At 35.0% G+C, this 22,715-nt stretch overlaps 1 protein-coding gene and 1 long non-coding RNA gene across 4 annotated transcripts in view; one reads left to right on the top strand and one right to left on the bottom strand.

Annotated features, from left to right (window-relative positions):
• LOC106096129 (uncharacterized) overlaps positions 1-196 on the top strand; it is a 22,409-nt gene extending 22,213 nt beyond the window's left edge. For all 3 annotated transcript variants that reach the window (XM_013263713.2, XM_013263718.2, XM_059370253.1), the window contains one exon: positions 1-196. This exon is cut by the window's left edge and continues 454 nt beyond it. The gene's annotated coding sequence lies outside the window, so the exon portion shown is untranslated.
• A 1,533-nt stretch (positions 197-1,729) lies between these two features.
• LOC131997847 (uncharacterized) lies at positions 1,730-20,981 on the bottom strand. Its single transcript, XR_009398471.1, has 3 exons — positions 20,930-20,981; positions 20,439-20,872; positions 1,730-2,380 (listed from the first exon to the last, which is right to left on the bottom strand). It is a non-coding gene; the product is annotated as an uncharacterized LOC131997847 (long non-coding RNA).
• Between the last annotated feature and the right edge of the window lie 1,734 nt (positions 20,982-22,715).

Below are 22,715 nucleotides of genomic sequence, written 5' to 3'. Positions count from 1 at the left end.
TTAATCTTGCAGTTTACAATTGATATACAAAACCTTAAACAAACAAAACTCTCTCTCTCTCTCACACACACTCACTCACATACCTACTATTTACACAATAACAGAAGTAGATAAATATGGTGTAGACTTTATATAATAATATCAAGCATTTACATGCGATTAGTATGTATTTATAAACAAACAAGCGTAAAGGTAATCTCTTTGGTTTTTATTATTTTCCAGGGAAAAACATGTAGTTTCCTTTTTCTCTTCAACATGCATTAAGAGAGAGTAACATACATGCCAACCAATATATACTCTTACGAACATACTTACTTACATAGATACCTATTTCGATCTACTCCAATCAAAATATGATCCCTCCATTTATTATAATTTAGAGTTATATGGTTGTTCTTGTACTCAATGTTATTTTGATTATTTGTATCATCTTTTTATACCCTCTACCATAGGATGGGGGGTACACTAATTTCCTTATTCTGTTTGTAACTCTTCGAAATATTCGTCTAAGACCCCATAAAGTACATATATTCTTGATCGTCATGACATTTTAAGGCGATCTAGCCATGTCCGTCCGTCTGTCTGTCGAAAGCACGCTAACTTTCGAAGGAGTAAAGTTATCCGCTTGAAATTTGGCACAAATTCTTCTTACTAGTGTAGGTTGGTTGGGATTGTAAATGGGCTATATCGGTCCATGTTTTGATATAGTTGCCATATAAACCGATTTTGGATCTTGACTTCTTGAGTCACTAGAGGGCGCAATTCCTAGCCGATTTGGCTGAAATATTGCATGAAATGTTTTATTACTATTTCCAACAAACTGTGCTGAATATGATTGAAATCGGTCCATAACCTCATACAGCTGTCATATAAACCGACCTGGGGTCTTGATTTCTTGAGCGTCTAGAGGGCGCAATTCTTATCTGATTAGGCTGAAATTTAGCACGACGTGTTTTGTTATGGCTTCCAACAACTGTGCTAAGTATGGTCTAAATCGGTCCATAACCTGATATAGCTGCCATATAAACCGATCTTGAATCTTGACTTCTTGAGCCTCTAGAGGGCGCAATTCTTATCTGATTTAGCACGATGTGTTTTGTTAAAACTTCTAATAACTGTGCCAAAATTGGTTCAAATTGATCCATGACTTTATATATCTGCCATATAAACGGATCCGGGATCTTAACTTCTTGAGCCTCTAGAGGGCGTAATTATTATCCGATTTGGCTGAAATTTTGTACAACGGCTTCTCCCATGAACTTCAACATACCTGGTTTATAGCCTGATACAGCTCCCATATCAACCGATCTATCTATTTTTTTACACAATGACTTCTACGGACTTCAACATTCAATTCAATTATGGTCCGAATCGGGCTATAACTTGATATAGCTCCAATATTATAGCAATTCTTTTCTTTTGCCCTTTGTTTGCCTAAAAAGAGATATCGGGAAAAGAACTCGACAAATGTCATCCATGGTGGAGGGTATATAAGATTCGGCCCGGCCGAACTTAGCACTCTTTTACTTATTCCATTACAAAAAGTTACAATAATTTTTGTGAACGTTTGTAGAATACACAGTTGCTTTATGTTTTTATAGCTTTTGTTATTATGTATTATAGGAAAATCTTGTGATCCTCAGAGTTTTGTTGACATTTAGTTTTTTTTTAGACAGATATCAATCCCAATTCGAATTTCCTTCAAAATCACTACCTTCAAATTTATAGAAAAACCATTTAAAAATTTGTCTAACTTTTTCTAACATTATAAGATATTCGGTAGCGCCATCTAGTTCTAATGGTTATCATATTTTTCCACTTACAAGGGAATTAATGGAATCCACAGGAATACATTCACAACCAATTAAAGTCATTTATACATGATTACAACAAATTTATCCATTTTCTGTGCAATAATAAGACGTTAATACTAATTCTCTTTCATCCGGGATAATAAATTAAAAAAATTTAGTTGAATGCCTATTTGATTAATACTTTTATGCGTTCATTATGCTTAAATGACTTTGAAGACGTATACCTATTATTTCAATATTGTTTAAATAATCATAAAATTTTGTATAATTTTATGTTTAAATTTTTTCATTGGAATCAATAATCGATTTTTTACTTACACCACAAGGTATCCATAAATGTTTCTTTAACAAAGACACCTTTGGTTGGTTTGTTGTCACTCGAGTAATAATTATTTTTCGCCATCACAAATAGGCAGGCATAGGTAACTGAGTAGTCGTCTGTCGCCCTGTCATACCAAATCGAGTAAGTGGACTCTTTATTTGCTGTAGCGGCTATTGATTAGCAATTCGATCGATAATAGTTCGTGGTTTACATTTTAAATTTTTTTCCTCCTTCTAAGTGGTAGCTGTAGGGTGAGAGAAGAAATAAGAAGGAGAGAGAGGTAGAGGCATATGTAACTACTGCTAGTTGGAAATAGAATAAAACCACAGGGTGTAAGATTTTTTATGTTAGAATGTCTTATGAATTATTCGATATCTATTGGTTGGGATGATAATGTAGATATTTTTTACTCACAAAAAAATGCCAGCTTTTGTAAAGTATATTTTATATAAGCCGCATGTACCGATAGGATTGTAAATGGTAGATAAAAGGGAATTTTTGTACACATTTGAGCCAATTGGTACAGTTGCTAATTTAGACAGTAATTTTGTAACGCCCACAGAATGGGGGTTAAATGATATTAGGGCATGGCATTTTAGTATGGCAGCTATATATATTAATGGACCTATCTGGAACGTATTTGGTGTATGCTTCACAACCCTATTTTCCAAACCTCTTAAAAATCTCGGCCTAAGGGAGTTCGAGGAGACAAGTCTAGGGGTCAGCTTAAATTGGGAACATATCTATTTTTGGACCACATTGGGTAATGGAGTGTATAAAAATCGGTTTACACATATACAACGGATTTATCTCTAAGGATTTATCTCTAAATCTAAACCGATTTCTATAAAATTGCCCAGCAATGTCGAAAGTCATTCGACAAATTTCGTGAAAATTGATTTCCAAATGACCTAATTATTGTAATATCAGTTTAAGTCGGGCGAATATATTCCGATATTACATTAATGGGAGCTATATCCAAATCTTAACCGATTTTTTTCAATTTCAATAGGCTTTGTCTTTGGGCCAAAAAAGATGTCTGAGCCCAAAACGATCGAATAAAAATTGAGAGCTGTACTCTGTACACAAATTAACATGAACAGACAGACAGACGTCGCTAAATCGAATCAGAAAGTGATTCTAGTCGATCCGTATACTTTTCAATCTCTATTCGTTGTGGGTGTTATAAACAAATGCACCCTGTACCACAGATGCACGAGTTTATGTATATTCCCGAGGTTTCAGTGAGCGATCCTGACTGGTTTGAACTCATCTGCTATGCATTCGATGTTTTTATAATTGTAAGTGGTGGGCGTTCGGATTAGCTATGCAGGAAGTCCGAAAGTGTATTGTAGATGGCAAACAACCTAGGGGCCTGAACATTAATCTAGGAAAGACTAAAATTAACATTAATCTAGGAAAGACTAAAATTCAGCTGTTTGCTGGGAAGAGGAAAGAGAATCATTTCGAGGTGCCACAGTTCCTCAACAGAGCGATTTCGATGTCCGACAGGGCCATAAACTTGGGAATGATCTTTGATAGGAATGAACTGGAAGCATCACTTAATGTTTATTGCGAAGGATTACCAATGCCGTAGGCTAAAAATGTGGTCTTAATCCTAGGCTAATCCACTGACTTTACAGGAGCACAATTAGTCCACTACTTACATAAACCTTGGTAGTTTGGTGGACGGCAACAGTATTAGAAAACATGTTGTTTTGGCAGAGGTGAAAACCACGCCTTCTAGAGCACTGGACGAAGGCAATCTTAATGGTGATATCCTGGTGAGAACACCAGAATATCATTGAGAGGTAGGAGGTCAGTAAGGCTTTCGGTACATATAGGAATATGGGAGCATTTATGCAGAAAACGTGCGGCCAATGTCAAGACCGGCACTTAGGCGCGAATTCGATCCAACTAAGGGGTATGGAATAAAGAGCGATATTGGAATTTTAATAGCAGCATGGAATTCTTTACATCCATTTATTCCGGATTATTCTTTGCACTTCTAAGTTGCTGCTTAACGATTTCAAAGTTCCACTTCGACAAACCTTTTTTTGAGGTTGTTGGTTACGCTCCGCAATACTTTTTTTGAAAGAAAATGTACGAGACTTTGCAACTTCGTCTTACTATTTTGGGATATAATGATTGGGTAACATAAATAAACCTTAAATCAACATATTCCCAAATATCCCGATACTATTTTCTCATCTTTTCATGACTTGTAATTGATAGCCTGCAAATTAACCGGCGATGAAGATACCAACTAAGTTCTTCCTAGACGCATTTTTACGGCTACTCCCACTTTATCAATATCCAAAAAGATTATTATTCTGATGTATATTATGCGTAAGCTTAATACACATTAGAACTTAATTTAAATCGTCTCCTACGGTCTGGAATTGTAACGTTGACATCTGAAACTTGACCTATTGCAAGTTAAAAAACAATCACTTCCAGCTCAATGAATATTTGAACAACGTTATTGCCTTCTCTATGGATTTATACTCTTGTAGAATGTACTTGACAACTAGAAATTGTACATCTTATCTTTTTATTCTTGGTTTTGAATAAAACCAATTTGTAATTACACTGAGAAAAATCGGGAATTATATCTACATCTGAAGCGATTTCTATGAAATTCACCGGCGATCAGAAGAGTCATAAGAAAAACTTCGTTATAGGCTTAAGACTCATCTGTCATATTCCGTTTAAATCATTCAATTAAACTGTAAACAAGATGTTGTCAGAATGTGAATGCCTGGGTAAAGTTACGAATGTTTCGTTCTCAAAAAACTGTTGTTGATTTATGATCTGATAACTTTTGTGCGTTGATTCTCTTTTTTAAACCAATGGGGTTAATTTGACAACGCAGTGCTTAATTTTCTGAAGAAGTAGAAACCTTCGACTTGATTTCATAACCCACTATAGTTTGTAATTTTTCTTTTTTTTTAATGTTCTCGCCGGGATTTGATCCGAAGATTTAAGTTATTCTCAGGTGACGACATGTGATTAACAAAAAGATTGAATAAGGCTGTTTAGGATTTTCTAAAGCCACATTCAATCTTATCAAGATGGTTTTTGGCAGTTTATTTGCACTCTTATTTCCTGCAATTTCGAGTTCGATATTCGTCAAATCACTCAACCGAGGCGGCGAATCAACTGGACCATTTCGTGAGATAACACGTTCTCCAAACTTGTTTTCCAATAAATTGATTGTGACATACGCTGTGTGTCTAGTGGCGCCGTTCTGTTGGAACCAAATGTCCTCCGAGTCTATATCATCTAAATTGGGGTCAAAAATATTCTGTTATCATTGAATGACAGCGATACACATTCACAGAGGAAGTACGGCCCAATGATGCCGCCGGCGCGTAAACTGTACCAAACTGTAATTTTTACGGAATGCAATGATGTCTTATGGAGTACGTGAGGATTGCTGTTTGACCAATAACGCATATTTTGCTTATTGACGAAGCCATTCAGACAGAAATGAGCCTCATGTTTTTTCGATGTAAACAATAAGACGCCTGATTCGGAATTTCGGTAGTAAATTTTAATAATTTCGATTCGTTGTTGGTTCGAATATCATTCCATGATGAAATGGCAAACCTAACTAAAGAGAAATGTCAAAAAAAAAAAATGGTGGAAAAAACAATTCCGAAATATGAGAACTTTTAGAGATATCTTTAAGAAAAAACGAATAGAGATATATTACTTATTATTTTTGAATATTGCAGATAAAAGTGTCAATAAAAAAATCAAAAATAAATTCTGCTTGAATTTTTTACAACTATTCCCAAAATACCCCCTTCGGCAAAAGATGATTTTGAAATCGTCATTTTTTAGTTAATTCGTTGTGGAGGCTACAAATATTATTGGGTGCAAACATTTTTTTTCATATGGAGTAAAAAAAACATGTGCCCAATTAATGGATCTGCTGTTTGGAATTTTAAACTCGAGGGATTTTCCAATTTTTTAATAATAAATTGCCTATTTTAAAGTACATATAGCACCCTTTTTAGTTGCCATATCTTGCTCAAATTTCACTTTTTTTACAACTATTCCAGAATCGGAACAGAGCGCCCTGCTTAAGTTAATGAAAAAACCACATTTTAATATGTTCAAATAGAAAATTCTTAATGCTGAGCTTACATGGTACATCTGATGTATGGTCATTTCAATAGTATTGGTGAAAACAAAGGTGTATTCGTCACATGTACACATAATCATCAGTCATGGCTGAAAAATCAAAATCATTTGATTTTTTCGATGAATGAGGTCTATCGATTACCGTTTACAAAGAAATGTGTAATCAATAATTGACAGATATTGAAGAACACGTTCTGTGACAAATAAGGTTAAGAAATGAAAAGTAATGTATGAAAAAATAAAATAAAATCAAAGAAAAGTAAAGAGAAATCGATGTACCGTTTTAGGCAAAAGCTGTAATCAACACGTACACACGATGAGTACGATGATGATGTGCCATGTAAACTCAGCTTAAAGATTTACTATTAAAAGGGAAAAGAAAAATTGTGAAAAATTCAGTCAGCCATCGAAATTCTAAGTGAAAGGTTGAGTCCGCTTGTTAAAGTCTAACGTCTTTGGCTAAAAATAGTTATCGAAATCTTTAAATTTCTTTTTGAATGTATGGCCATCAGCATTTGATGATGCCCGAGTTGCCTATATTCTGTTTGTTTTCCACAATGTTTTACCTTTTATGATTTCGGTATTAATTATTCTTAAATATTTATTTGTTAAATCCTATTTTTTACTGACGAAGTTAGACACAATGGAATAAACTTAACACAATATATATAGTTTTGAACAAAATTTCTTAATACCGTAGAAGTTTATGTGTATTAGTTCTGTAACAACTTAAACTCGACAAAATTACATAGTACTTCATACTGATGTATGATAATCAAACATATTTATATATACATATATATGAGTAACTAAACACAATAAACCCTAGACACTAAACACAATAAACCCTAGACCATTAAGATTAATAATTTACAACACTAAAAAAAAAACTCGAAGTATCTTTGTTACAATATTTTGATTAGTTCAGCCCCTTCCCTTTGGATTGGATGACCATAGTTGTGTGATTTACAACAAATGAGCTAATTTATTGAACACCTTTGTATATGTATATAGGAATCCCATAAACCACATTCAATTCTATTTGTTAACTTATCATCATAGATTTGTAGTAAGTCAACTTGGTTTTTATTCTTCTCTTAAAACAAAATTATTGTTTAATCAAAATAATCTAAGACATTTGTAAGTCAATCTGAATGATGGAAGGTGAAGGTGAGAAATATAAGAAAATGAAGTATGGTTAGTTTTGTGCAATACCACCTACAGTATTTCCTTTAGTCAATTGTTTCATTAAGTTTGTTTTTGCAAAAAAAGGAAAAATAAAAAAATTACCAATTATCTTTAAGTTTTAATTGAATGTAGACAAATTTGTTCTCAGTTGTTTTAAACACACAAACTGTTATTGAAAAATAAAAAACAAAAACCAAAAAAGAGTAGTGCAATAATGAAACCAAATTAAAAATACAACAATGTTTAGTTAATATTTTACTCTTATTTCTTATTAGAAATACCTATCTATTATACATACCTACCAACTATTTATTTAATGCTATAGATTGATGACATACTCCTTTGGTTCCTTTTTGATTTGTTGTTTGTAGAGAGCAGACGGCGAACGAGTATTGCTCATGCCTAACGCATTTAGAGAGTAATCCTTAGGGCATATCTTATATAGAAAGTATACATTGATTGAATGATTGATTAAAAATGATTGTAGAGTAACACAATGTTACAACATAAATATTACAATAATTTATTTCACACTTTAAATGCAAACGAAATACGAGGAACAAGAAAGAAATCGATTATAAAACCACACACACTTACGACAGCAAAGTGATAATAAAATTGTATTGATATTAAATACTTAGCACTTTTGTTTCATTTACAATTCAAATAGAATATTCTACATCATTATATAGCCACACTTATATATTAGATAATAAGTAGTTGTTGTTATATATTCAATTCATTTCATTTTGTTTAAATTGGCTATATTTTTAGAATTAGACAAACTTTTCAATATACATTGGGATATGAAATAAATTTTTATACCCACCACCGAAGTATTCATTTTGTCATTCCGTTTGCAACACATCGAAATATTTACTACCGACCTTATAAAGAACATATATTCTTGATCAAAAATCGTAAAAATCGGAGACGATCGTAACATGTCCGTCCGCCTGTCTGTTGAAATCACGCTACAGTCTTTAAAAATAGAGATATAGAGCTAAAACTTTGCACAGACTCTTTTTTTGTCCATAAGCAGGTTAAGTTCGAAGATGGGCTATATCGGACTATATATTGATATAGCCCTCATATAGACTGATCTCTCGATTTAGGGTTTTAGGACATAAAAGCCATCCTTCTTCAATTTGGCCCAGATCGGTCTAGATTTGGATATAACTGTCATATAGACCGATCCTCCGATTAAGGCCACATTTATTATCCGATTTTGCTGAAATTTGGGACAGTGAGTTGTGTTAGGCCTTTCGACATCCTTCGTCAATTTGGCCTAGATTGGTTCAGACCTTCGACATTCTTCTTCAATTTAGCCAAGATCGGTCCAGATTTGAATATAGCTGTCATATAGACCGATCTCTCAATTTAAGGTCTTGGGCCCGTAAAAAGGGCATTTATTGCTCGATGTTGCCGAAATTTGGAACAATGAGTTGTGTTGGGCCCTTCGACATTCTTCTTCAATCTGGCTCAGATCGGTCATGATTTGGATACAGCTGTCATATAGACCGACATCTCGATTTAAGGTCAGGGGCCATAAAAGGCGCATTTATTGTCTGATTTCATCGAAATTTGTGACAGTGAATTATGTTAGGCTCTTCGACTTTTATCTGCAACTTGGCCCAGATCGGTCCAGATTTGGATATGTCTGCCATATAGACCGATATCTTCATTTAAAGTCTTGGCCCCATAAATGGCACATTTATAATCCGATTTCACTAAGATTTGACACAGTGACTTATGTTAGGCTTTTCGACATGCGTGTCGTATATGGTTCAGATCGGTTTATTTTTAGATTTAGCTACTAAAAAGATCAAAATTTTGTTATACACAATTGAACAATGACTTGTACTTGTCAGTATTTAGGCATAATGCATGCCCCATAGCATGCATTTTTCATCGGATTTTGACGAAAGGTGGTTTACATACATACCCGAGGTGGTGGGTATCCAAAGTTTGGCCCGGCCGAACTTAACGCCTTTTTTGTTGTTTATATTGTATTTTCTAAACCATTAGCTAACTTATAGAGAAAATATATGTTTCAATATGTTTCATTTAAATATTGCTCTGATATGATTTCAAACATCATAGCAATTATATTCAAGATTTGTGGTTTCATAGCCTTTTTTGTACCCACCACCATATAATGGGAGCATACTAATCTGGTGACTCCGTTTACAACACCTTGAAATGTTGATCTGCAACCCTATAAAGCATATATTTTCTTGATCGTCTTGGCATTTTTAGTCGATCTGGTCATGTTCATGAGTCTGTGGAAATCACTATAATATTAGAACAAACAAAGCTATCCACTTGAACAATTGCTCAGATTCTCTTATCGATGTGGGCTATTGGGCATTGCATTGAGAATTTGTATCTAATTTCTTTGAAATTCAGTATGTGAAGTAAATTAATGACTTTTAAAACACACGTCATATAGGTTAATAAATAAGTTAAATGCGCCCACTAATGATCCTTTAAGGAACTGCGGAACAACTTCTCTAACATCAATGAGGACTGGCAGATTTAAGACAACCTAGGGTGTACATTTGTATGTGTTTTTGAGTTATTCAATTAACCGTTATTTGAAAATTAAGTTTCAATGATTGACAAACAAAATAGAGAGGGGTTGCCGATTTATCGATTAATTTGTCTCATGAAACGAGACGATAGCACGTCGAAATATTGGTCTAAGACCCCATAAAGTATATATATATTCTTGATCGTCATGACATTTTAAACCGATCCAGCCATGCCGGTCCGTCTGTCGATAGCACACTAGGCGGCTGAAATTTTGCATAAATACTTCTTATTAGTGTAGGTCGGTTGGGATTGTAAATGGTTGAAACCGGTCAATTTTTGGATATAGCTCCCATATAAACCAATTATACTTTTTGAGCCTCTAGCAGCTGCAATTCCCAAATTCGATTGGGGTGAAATTTTATACTACAGGGTGGCTGATGAAAGCCGCTACCAAAAAAAAATGTAATAACTTTTTTTCTATTTAATAATAATAATTTAATAATTAATTTAATTAATTAATTAATTAATTTAATTAATAATAATTTAATAATTAATTTAATAATTTAATTTAACATGAATAAAAGAAAAATGTATTCCATACACCGAAAAAAAAATGTAGCAATATTCATCATTGTAGCAATATTCATCAGCCACCCTGTATGACGTTTTTATGACACCGTTCTCCCAATAAGATTTGTTCAGCCTCCAGAGGGCGCAATTCACTACTTGGCTGAAATTTTGCACATTTCGTTTTTGTATGATTTCCAACAACTGTGCCAAGTATGGTCTAAATCAGTCCATAATCTGATATAGCCGTCACATTAGTGGCGAATTTCATAGAAATCGGTTCAGATTTAGAAATAGCTCTCATATATGTATATCGCCCGATTTTCACTACCTGAGCCACTGCAAGCCCGTTTATTGACCAATCTTCCCAAAATTTTGCTCAACGCTTTCCTCGACCACTATTAAAGAGTTTGGTCGAAATCGGTTCAGATTGAGGTATAGCTCCCATATATATGTTTGTCCGATTCTGAGATATATTGCAAAAAAGTGCTCATTTGATAACCTAATCTCTCGAAATTTGCAGGAAGTATTTTTTTTTTGACTCCTGATATCACTGGTGAATTTCTTAGAAATCGGTCCAGATTTAAATACAGCTGCCATATATGTATATCCCCCGATTTTCTTTTCTAGAGCAACTGTAAGTGCATTTAATAACTAATCTTGCCAAATTGTGCACAACGCTTTCCTCGAGGCGTACCACAATATCTAATTTGTTTGGTAGCTCCCATATATAAATGGCAATAATGTTGCCATTTGTCAATCGTAGTTATTACAGTTTGAACATATTTGATTTGCTTGAAATATGATACGGGTTGTTTAATAACCCATCTGAAAACATCCTCGAGGTCCACAGAAATTGGTTCAGAATTAGATATAGCTCACACTTTGTACTTATAGGTTATGTGTAGGGTATTATAAAGTCGGCACCGCCCGACTTTTGCCTTTACTAAGTGGTTTTCGTTCACGTTTCGTTTACCTTTTCTCTAATTTGCGGCATTTCCAATTGGTAAATTTCGACAGAATATTTACCTCCAACTGAAGAACAACCAGCAGGAGCCGAGGGTTTGCCCGTTGAACTATTTAAGACCGGAGGCGACACTTTGATAAGGCGTATGCATTTATATACCAGTTTTAATTGATGGAGAATATAGGCGTCGAATGAACCACAAACTGTATGACGATCTTAGCATAGTAAAACGTATCAAAATACAACGATCGCGTTGGCCAGCACGCATTACGGTACACTCAAACCGGGACGACCAAAACTCCAATGGAAAGATCAAGTGGTGAAAGACATCTCGAAACTTGGTGTCTGAGATTGCAGAAGGATCACAGAATATCGACACAAAGAGACAAATGTTCTGTAAAGTACCTTTCGACATTCTTAATGTTCATTGAGCTTTTCCACTTCCGTTTTCTGCAAGTGATGCAACCTTTTATAAGACTCCGCTGAACTTAAAGCGCTATTTCTTGTTATTGTTCATTGCGAATGACATTTATTTGTATCAACATTTAAATTAATTGATATCATCATACTTTCTGAGATTTATTTTAACAAATATTTGCAACTAATTAAAGGGTTGTAGCATTTCTATGACGTGAAGAAAACCTATTTTTGTCTATCGTTACACTACCTCAGCCAGTTTTATCTGTTGATAGTTAGTGTTGATAGCATGAAAGTGTTAATTAATGCAGATGGAGATTTTTTATTCATTTGTAAATTATACTATGATTGCTATGCATTACAAAGAGTGCTGAATTGTTGATAGTTAGTATTTATGTTTATGCGTAAAGTGCTGTTGCTGCATTTAACTTGTTCCATTTCATATTTCATTGAACTTTTCCATTGTGATTGTTGTTGTTGTCGCTGCTGGTGTTATTGTTTACCCACAAGACACTGACTAAGAACTCTTAGTGCTGTAGTTTAATTCAATTAGCTTGGCCTCTGATTCCTGCTCCCATTCGATAGGGGCGACACAAAGGCTTGAAGGTATGTGGATTATTTATGCTAATGATAATCTCAAGTGAATACCTTGGCAAAATAACAAAAACAACAATGTCATTAATAAATTAGTAGAATAACAAAAAAGAAGCGCTATTTGCTTCCTTTGCTCCACACTTATACACAGCACATAAAGAGATTTAATTTGCCTTTGTATTAAAATTGCAAAATATGCAGTCTACACAACTATGCCCTGTTTGTAGCTTGAAACGTTTTGCACTTTGGATTTTGAAATGAATTTTGTGAATGAATAAATTCGAAAAATAAATGGTTTCGGTGGTTTGTTGGTAGAAATGGAATAGTTGTAAGGTTAAGTTACGCATTTAAATTAAAAACTCTTTACAAAGCTACCTCCAAGAATCGCATCAAGCCAAATTTTACAAAAATCATAAACAATTCATTTCTAACGTCCGCATTCACTAAACTTTACGAAGCCTTAAAATAGGTTTATTTGACACTTCCATAAAGGAAATCTGTCAAAGAGGCAAGTACTTCGTGTGCCAGAGTACTTAGACACGAAAAGTTTCTTTACGAACAGCGTCTTCGTGCCAAAGTTATTGCTTCTGATCATTCGTAAAAAGAGTAAAGGGCATCCCATCGGCAATCGCAACTATTGTTGAGGATGATCAGGTATTCACTGACCCGGTTGATAAGGCTAATCTACTGGCTGAAATGTTTGTAGGAAATTCTTTCTTGCCGTTTAGCAATCAACCACTCCCCGTGATTGATAGTGTACCTAGTTCGATGCCTCAGATATTATTTTGACCACATGGAGTTAAAAGGGCCCTTGCGGATCTCGATGTTAATAAATCTACGGGCTCGGACGGTATATCAACACTTGTCCTTTGTAAGTGTTCTTCGATGCTTGCTTGTCCACTACGCAACCTTTTCAACCTTGCTTACCGTGCGGGAGTTTTCCAGGCTCGTTGGAAGGTTGCGAACGTTCAGCCCATCCCCAAGAAAGGAGGGGCCAACAACCCTGCGAATTATCAGCCGCGCTCTCCAAGGTTATGGAGAGTATGGTTAACCATCATCTTGTCAGATACTTAGAGTTCAATGGCCTTCTTAGTGACAGACAGTATGGGACCTAAGGCATTTTTGTCGGAACGATGGAGTGGCTCTATCCGCCAGTTTGGTGAGAGTAAGGTCGTGGCTCTGGATATTTCCAAGGCATTTGATAGGGTCTAGCACGATGCACTTTTATCGACGCTTGACGCTTTTGGAGTCGGTAATAACTTCGTTCGATTTATATCGATCTTTCTCAGAGATCGCACTATACGAGTTGTTGTAGATGGGTTCTCATCAAATGAGTATACATTGACCGTAGGTGTGCCACAAGGCTCTGTCCTTTTCCCTTCCCTTTTTTTCTTATTTTCATTGATGATCTATTGGGTCAGACTTTGAATCCAGTCTACTCATTTGCCGATGACAGTAGGCTGTGTCATTCATATTCATTCGACCATAGGCCCAGTCCTCAAGAAATTGTGGACAGTAGGCGCATTATGGATGAGACGCCCTCCCAGAATTTGTTGGCCATTTCCGCACAGAAGACGCAGTGCTGTTTCTTGTGTCACAAGCGATTCACTGACCCAATACAATCGTCGATATCTATCGACGGTATAGATATTGAACAGTCAGATGCTCTTGATGTTCTGGGCATGAAGATACAATGTGATGTCCGTTGGTCAAAACACGTATTCGAAGTGTCGAAAGAAGTATTCAAATGTTTGGGCTTTCTTAATCGGTCCAGGAAATATTTCACCTCTTCTGATCTTCTCCATATCTATACTACCTACATCAGGCCGAGGATGGAATATATCTCTCATATATGGGCAGGAGCTCCAAAATCATCCAACGGAGTGCGATGATGTTGATTGGGCACAGTAGGGTATCCAACTCTATTGCTTCTCTTGAACATCGTCGGAATGGGAGTAGCGTTGTATCGCTCTATCGTTATTTTCAATGCGCGTGATCCAGGGATATTCGTCTTCTTATCCCTGACGTTAGGATGTTCACCAGGAATACAAGACTTGCCAGGAACTCACACCCGTTTGTAAGTGATTGGCCAGTCGACTGAACCATGCATTACTGAGAAAATTAATTTTTCGCCCGTACCATTCGTATGTGGAATCGACTTTATGCTAATGTCTTTCCCACCGACATTGACGTTTAGAAATTTAAAACTAATATCAATAAACACTACCCCCTCTTTCCCTTCCCCTTATTACACAATTATGTTTAAGGTCATGAGAGAAGCCGTTGTACAAAATTTCTTCCAAATCGGATGAGAATTGCGACCTTTAGAAGCTCAAGAAGTCAAGATCCCAGATCGGTTTAAATGACAGCTATATCAGGTTATGAACCGATTTGCACCATACTTAGAACAGTTATTGGAAGTCATAACAAAACATCTCATGCTAAATTTCAGCCAAATCGGTTGAGAATTGCGCTCTCTATTGTCTCAAGAAGTCAAGATCCGAGATCGGTTTATATGACAGCTATACCAGCTTATGAACCGATTTGAATCATACTTAGCAGCACACAGCTATTCTTAGCACAGTTATTGGAAGTCATAACGAAACACTTCATGCAAAATTTCAGTCAAATCGGACGAGAATTGCGACCTCTAGAGGCTCAAGAAGTCAAGATCCAAGATCGGTTTATATGGCAGCTATATGAAAACATGGACCGATTTGGCCCATTAACAATCCCAGCCGACCTACACTAATGAAAAGTACTTGTGCAAAATTTCAAGCGGCTAGCTTAACTCCTTCGAAAGTTAGCGTGCTTTCGAGAGACAGAAAGATGGACGGACATGACTTAAAATGTCATGACGATCAATAATATATATACTTTATGGGGTCTTAGACGAATATTTCGAGGAGTCACAAACAGAATGACGAAATTAGTATACCCCCATCCTATGGTGGAGAGTATAACAATAGTATGATAATTTGAATACATTTTTAAAAGATAGACATATCGGCTCTTGTTGTATTAACTTTAAGAATATGAGAGTAAAAAGCCCAAAATGCACAATGTATACAAATACAGGTTGAGGTTTGTTTTATACTTGGAACAAATATTAGGTAAGGTGAAAGTGGCGGCGTGTAATCGGACTCACTTGGAAAATTGTACAATGAATAGTTTAGCTGGGAAATTTTTCCCCTGTCTTTGAAGTTGACATTTCAACATTCCAAGAGTAGGTATCATTGCATTTCTTTTCAATATTAAATTTAAAATTTAAGGTGCGCACCGGTAGCCGAGTTGGGAGCGTGCTTGGATTACCAGTGCTGGGGTCGTGGGTTCGATTCCGCCAGAAGCCTTGGTCTGTCGCTGTGGTATTACAATGGACTCAAAATTGTCTAAGTGTGTCTGTAACGGACTGTCACTGTTACCTAACCTAACCTACATCTGCTTAGCCTTCTGTACAATCTATTTTCGAGTCTTTGACGGTTTAGTCTTTATGTCCATCTTGATAGGGGATAGAGACTGACGGGTTGTATTTAGACATTTAGGTATATTAAATATTTCTCGCGAAGCTCTTTACAAATATTTGCAGATTTTTATAATTTTTGAATGCCCTTTATATTTGCTTTTCTAACATGACTTGCACTGGAGTTTGAACCCAAGTTTTTTATCAATGCAATTTTTTGGACCACAGTCTACTATGCAACTTGTCAACATAGTTTGCTGCTTGAGGGTCTTTTTAATGAAGGTGATGGTTGTGGTCTGACCTTATTTCAATCTATGCATAATATATCACTTCCAATACACTGGCGATATCGGAAGTCTAATCTGCATATGCTGTGACATGCGCCAATAATGAGAGAGTACAAATTCCCTGACGCATTACGGCACACGTCAATTGTGTACCGACAAACAGACACACACAATTGTTTAATAATATATTAGAGAAATTTTCTAAATACTTATACAACAACAATGTACAGGTAAGTACTATCTGCCAGCCTAAGCTGCCACTCACTACAGTCGGTTTTAGTCTTTGAGCTTTTTTTTAACCAACAATAATTTGCTTTTCTGTTGTCTTAGATAGAATTTATTAGCCGATGTTGTTTAGTTTTTAGTTTTATTCAAATTTCATTCAAAAAGTCTGATACGATTAAGCGGAAGTAGAAGGAAGTAGGAAAAAAAAAGAAAAATAAATAACCAACAAGCAGCAGTAAACACAAAAATATATTATTATGGTTATTATTGGCCAATAAAAATAAATAATAATATACTAATGAGTTAATTAATGGACTCTAAAACTGAAATGCAAAAACTTAGACACACACTCATATACGCAGATCTAATTCTACACATACTGATAATAATAAGAACGAAAGACAAGCCACAAACATATAAATTTAGAACTTCCATAACATATTTATTGAATACTCAGAACAAAAACAAAAGCAATCCATTGTGCAAATCCAATGTTTATTCGGAGGCCTAAACACTAATCTCTAAGAGTAATACAGACCAACCCACCACATTACCAAACTCTTCCCAAATCCAAAGACAATCTATGGAGCTTAACGACATATTTATACGTACATCTCTTCACGTAGTATACTAGCCCTTTACCTAATTAAAAATAGTAATAAAAATAATTTATTTGATATACACATACATGAGTACAATATTGTACGAAATAAAGGACCAATTAATTCTACATGTTTTTGAAAAACAAACTTATTCGAATTTTGCATTTGGGAAATGGCAAACAAGTAAGAACGAAAAGTCAATAACCCTGGTCATTTTATATACACACTACCATAAGATGAGAGTATACCAATGTAGTCATTCCGTTGGTGACACATCGAAATATAGATCTACACTTCGAAACAAATGGTCGCCTGTTCCTGTTTTAATTAAATTTATTCTAAACACAAAGTTTTAGTAAAACTTTTTAACATAACAACATTTCATATTTATAATATTCTACAGAGACAAAATTTTGATCACACCTGGACTTCCTTAAGATTATTTTTCTTAAGTACTAAATTTTAACTTAATTTATTTCTAAACAAATTTTATTTAAAGACAAAATTTTAGTGTAATATTTTTGAACTTCATGAAAGATTTTCTAAAGATAGATAGACAGATGGCTCGTCATAAAAATTGGTCAAACTTTATTTTTTTAAATATTTTACATTTTTAGTTCCTTAATTTTTTTAATTTTTTTGCGTTAAATTTGATGGAAATAAAATTTATTTAAAACCAATTGACCGACGCAAAAAGTTTCCTGTTGAAATCATACAACTAATTACTGATCAAATTAAAATGAGAGCAAAAAAAAAAGTTCATCAAAATACTGAAGTTGATTCGCCAAAGCTATAACTATAAAACCAAGATAACCGCAAAAAAGTTTGAGGTATCCTTACCAATTTTACAGTAACAGAAGAATTTAGCAATTTTTCGATTTTGAAAAAATGTGGGGTGCCCCCCCTCCCCCAAATAAAATCCAGGCAACGTCTCTACTCTCTCCGCTTACTGTTTCTGTCTTTCTGTTTGTGTGAACCGCCACATTTTTATTCACACACACATACAAATAATGATGAAAAACAACAACTTTTGTCGAAAAGACTCCGACAAAATTTGTTTATTTTCCTGCAACAATTTATTTTGAATCTTAACGACCCAAAGTAAAAATTTGCTGTTGTTTGCATTCGCACTGCAAGCCAACATATAACAACCATAAGCAAAACAAAAAACCATTTTAACAGACCACACATGTGCTTGCTTTGCTGCATAGCGCCGGGGGTGTTTATATTAGTGGTGGTTGTTTTATTTTCTTAGTTCGGCTCGCTCTCCTTATTCTTGTTCGTTTACTGTTGCTCTCGGGATTTTCTCTGTCACTCTCTCTACTACAATGGTGCCCAAAATAAAAATAAGACAGTATGCGTGAATTACTTTCCCTAATTTTTTACATTTCTCTCTATGAATGAACATTTATGCGACAAAAGGTGATGTTTAAAAAAAACATAGTATTAAACAAAATTATAAATCTTTCCTTCCTTATCTAGAGTTTAATCAGAAAAAACATTGTTTTTAAAATGAAAACACAAAAATTATGCACATGTTCATTCGTGGCTGTCTGACAATGACTAAAACAAAGAGCATAGGCGTACGTGTGAATTTAGTATGTAATCTAGTGTAAAGTAAGTTTTAATTTTGGCCACAATTGCTCTACTATTACCCTAAAAATAATTTTAGGAGTATATTCATTTTGTCATTCCGTGTGCAACACATTGAATTCTCAATTTTCGATCCTATAAAGTATTGGGTTGCCCAAAAAGTAATTGCGGAAGTTTAAAAGAAAGTAAATGCATTTTTAATAAAACTTAGAATGAACTTTAATCAAATATACCTTTTTTAAAATTTTTTCCAAAGCAAGCTAAAAGTAACAGCTGATAGCTGACAGAAGAAAGAATGCAATTACAGAGTCACAAACTGTGAAAAAATTTGTCAACGCCGACTATATAAAAAATCCGCAATTACCTTTTGGGCAACCTAATATATATAACCTAATATATAAAAATCTAAGGCGATATAGCCTTGTCCGCCCTTCTGTCTGTTGAAATTATGCTACAGTCTTTAAAAACAGAGATATTGAGCTGAAACTTTGCACAGATTCTTTTTTTGCCCATAAGCAGGTTAAGTTCAAAGATGGGCTACATCGGACTATATCTTGAAATCGCTGCCATAGAGACCGTTCTTAGCAAATAAAAGCCACATTTATTATCCGATTTTGCTGAAATATGGGACAGAGAGTTGTGTTAGGCTATTCGACATCCTTCTTCAATATGTCCCCGATAGGTCCAGATTTGGATATTGCTGCCGTATAGACCGATCTCTTGATTTAAGGTCTTGGGCCCATAAAAGCCGCATTTATTATTCAATTTTAGCAAAATTTGGGGGAGTGAGTTGTGCTAGGCCCATCGACGTTCCTCTACATTTCGGTCCAGATCGCTCCAAATTTGGATATAGCTGCCTTATAGACCGATCTCTCGATTTAAGGTTTTGGACCCATAAAAGGCGTATTTGTTATCCGATGTCGCCGAAATTTAAGACAGTGAGTTGTGTTGGGCCCATCGAAATTCGTCTTTAATTTGGCCCAGATCAGTCCAGATGTCGATAAAGCTGCCATATAGACCGATCTCTCGATTTAAAGTTTTGGGCCCATAAAAGGCGCATTTATTGTCCGATGTCGTCGAAATTTGGGACAGTGAGTTGTGTAAGGCTCATCGACATTCTTCTTAAATTTGGCCCAGATCGGTTTAGATTTGGATATAGCTGTCATATCGACCGATCTCTCGATTTAAGGTTTTGGGCCCATAAAAGGCGCATTTATTGCCGATGTCGCTGAAATTTGGGACAGTGAGTTGTGCTAGGATCCACGAGATATTTTTGCAATTTGGCCAAGATCTGTTCAGATTTGGATATAGCAGCCATATAGACCGATCTCTCGATTTAAGGTCTTGGGCCCGTAAAATACATACCCAGCAAAAACTCTCATTACCAAATAACCAGAAACGTAAGCTCATTCAAAAACTATTTAATAACTACTTATTTTTAGGCATCGTTTCTAATTACTTTTACTTGACGATGTCCTAGGAGGAAAGTCCTTCCGCACAAGCATACCAACAGTTGAAAAATAAGTACTTATGTCTAAGCATAAAAGTTGTCAAAAAATAATGACATATTTTAGTTGAACGTTGCTAAAAAATAACTACATAGACTCAAACATGTTCCCGCCTTTCCCTACCACCACGTTCTCAATGCTCAGTTTTATTGAAGAAGACAAATTTTATATGAATAATTCACATTATAAATAAATTTAAAACTTTACCTTCATCGCAGCTGAATGTTGAACCAAGAACCTTCCGTTTTCAAAGCAGACGCTCAACGGATTTGTGGGGAGGTAGAAAAAATTACAAATATTTTGCTATATTAATAACGCCACAGTATTTCCTTCCTAGCGCTACTAAGTGGTGTCCCTTTTCGGCCAGTCATTCGGACTCGTCAATAAAATGGAGGTCCCTTATCATTGAGATTAACCTTGCAATGGACAGCACTCATGGGTATGAGATAACTTTGCCCGCAGTTTCTTAAAGGTATTTTTTTATCAATACCAAGGTTATAATAATGATTTTTTTTTCTATTATTAGAAATAAGTGCTAATTCTTGAGCTTCATTGAATGTTGTATGTAATGACATTTGCATTACTAGTAACACAGATGGTATTCCTGTTGATAACTCGTTATATTTTAGCAGCTAGTAAATCTAAGGATAATCAGTTATCCATTCTTTTTCATGCCAAAAATAATGACATGTACTTACCAAGTTTTTGCTGGGTATTTTCTAGATCGTCTCAATACTTGAGTCGCTCTAGCCATGTCCGTTCGTCTGCCGAAATCTCGACAGGGGTCGAATGCGTAAACTAGTGGGCTCGAAATTTTACAAGAAACTTTTCATTGATGTAGGTTGTTGGGATTTGCAAATACGCCAAATCGGTTTCGATCTGCATATAGCTCCCACCACTGACGTAGCCCTTGAAGTAATATTCTCTATGGTTAAATTTTGAATATTTGTTTTTTTAATTTAAAGCCATAGTTAGGTGACCCCCTAACTATGGCAAAGTCTCCTGTACTGAATGGTTCAATTTTAGTTCTGAACAAGAGTGTCGGTGTCTCCTTCGGGTGCTCCTTCTTATCTTGTCTTCAGTTGGGTGCTCGATAAATTGTCTACCAAAATGGTTTGCACACCATTTTGATTCTTGTATCTGTTGACCATTGAAGGCAACTGCGACTTGGCCTGTACTCTTTGATGGATAGTTGGGAGATCTCAATGTCGACAACAATCTATTGGCAGCAGAACCTGTGTTGTATCTCTCGTATTGCTCCAGAAAATAATCGAAAAACTAACATGCATTATGAAGGGACGGCTTATAGACAGGGTTGTAGAGCTTGGTTGATGTGGAATTTATATTATAGAGGCGTTTTCGCAATAAATTCGGTAAAAGTACAACATACCAAGGTACGGTTCATGAAGCCTTGACACCTAATATAGTTGATGAGTAATTGTAACCAAATTACGAAACGCGTGCAATAGTGGTCGGTGTATGTTGCGATCTCTGGCTTTGCTTTTCCATTTGCAAAGAAAATCTGCGATTATTGAGCTCGTCTTGAAAGAGAAAGAAACAAAGATTGTATATTTTAATGATCTTCACCAAAACAGGCAAATAACTTCAAAATGAAATAATTGAATAATTTAGAATCGTTATTCGATTAATCGTTAAAAAAGTTTGAAAATATATGAATTGTGTAATTTTATCATAATTTGGACCATACGTTGACAAAATTTCATTCGATTATAATGAGAATTTGTTGATTTAGTTCTAGGAGGAAATTCAAATAAACCGGATCCATTAGCACTATTTTGTTTTATTAGACATATTAATCGATGAATCGGTTTGTCTAATAATCGATAACCTCTTAATCTAATAATCGATAATCTTTTTTCAAATAAACGATAAATAAATGTACTCTCAACAGCTGAAAAATGTTTAATTTTGGAATTTTGGAAGTGAAGATTATTTGGATTATTCGAAAAATAAGAAATTGAGAGTCATCTTATTGGTTAAAGTGAGAAAAGTCAGTGATCGAAATTGAAGTCGAAAGGTTGTGTCCATTTGTATATAGTGTCTTAAATTTTAAAGATAGCATCTTTTTATTAAAGATTCGCTTCTTTGGCTTGCTTTCATTACCAACATTTTTACATCAAGGACAAAATGTTTAAGTTTGGGTTAACTTTTTGTATAGTGTAGTGTTCACCCACAGTATTGATAATAAAAACCCTTCTGTCTCTTACCGCTATCTCATCAGATCAGTCTATTCTTATGTATATAGGTAATTCAGTGCTTCAGAGCCCAATACATATAATACTGGTCTAAAGATTATTAGAAAAATTCGTGCTGGTTATCAGCCAAAGAATTATACCCTACCAACAGCACTCACCAAACCTTTGAACTCTGATGTAAATTAAAAAATGTTGCTCATGCAAATCAGCTCACACCCAGCTATGTAATATTGGCTAATCCAACTAATCCAAGAGATATTTAATATGC

This window comes from Stomoxys calcitrans, chromosome 5, assembly GCF_963082655.1.
Source record: "Stomoxys calcitrans chromosome 5, idStoCalc2.1, whole genome shotgun sequence".
NCBI classification, from domain to species: Eukaryota; Metazoa; Arthropoda; class Insecta; order Diptera; family Muscidae; genus Stomoxys; species Stomoxys calcitrans.
This window is presented reverse-complemented; position numbering and strand designations above follow the sequence as displayed.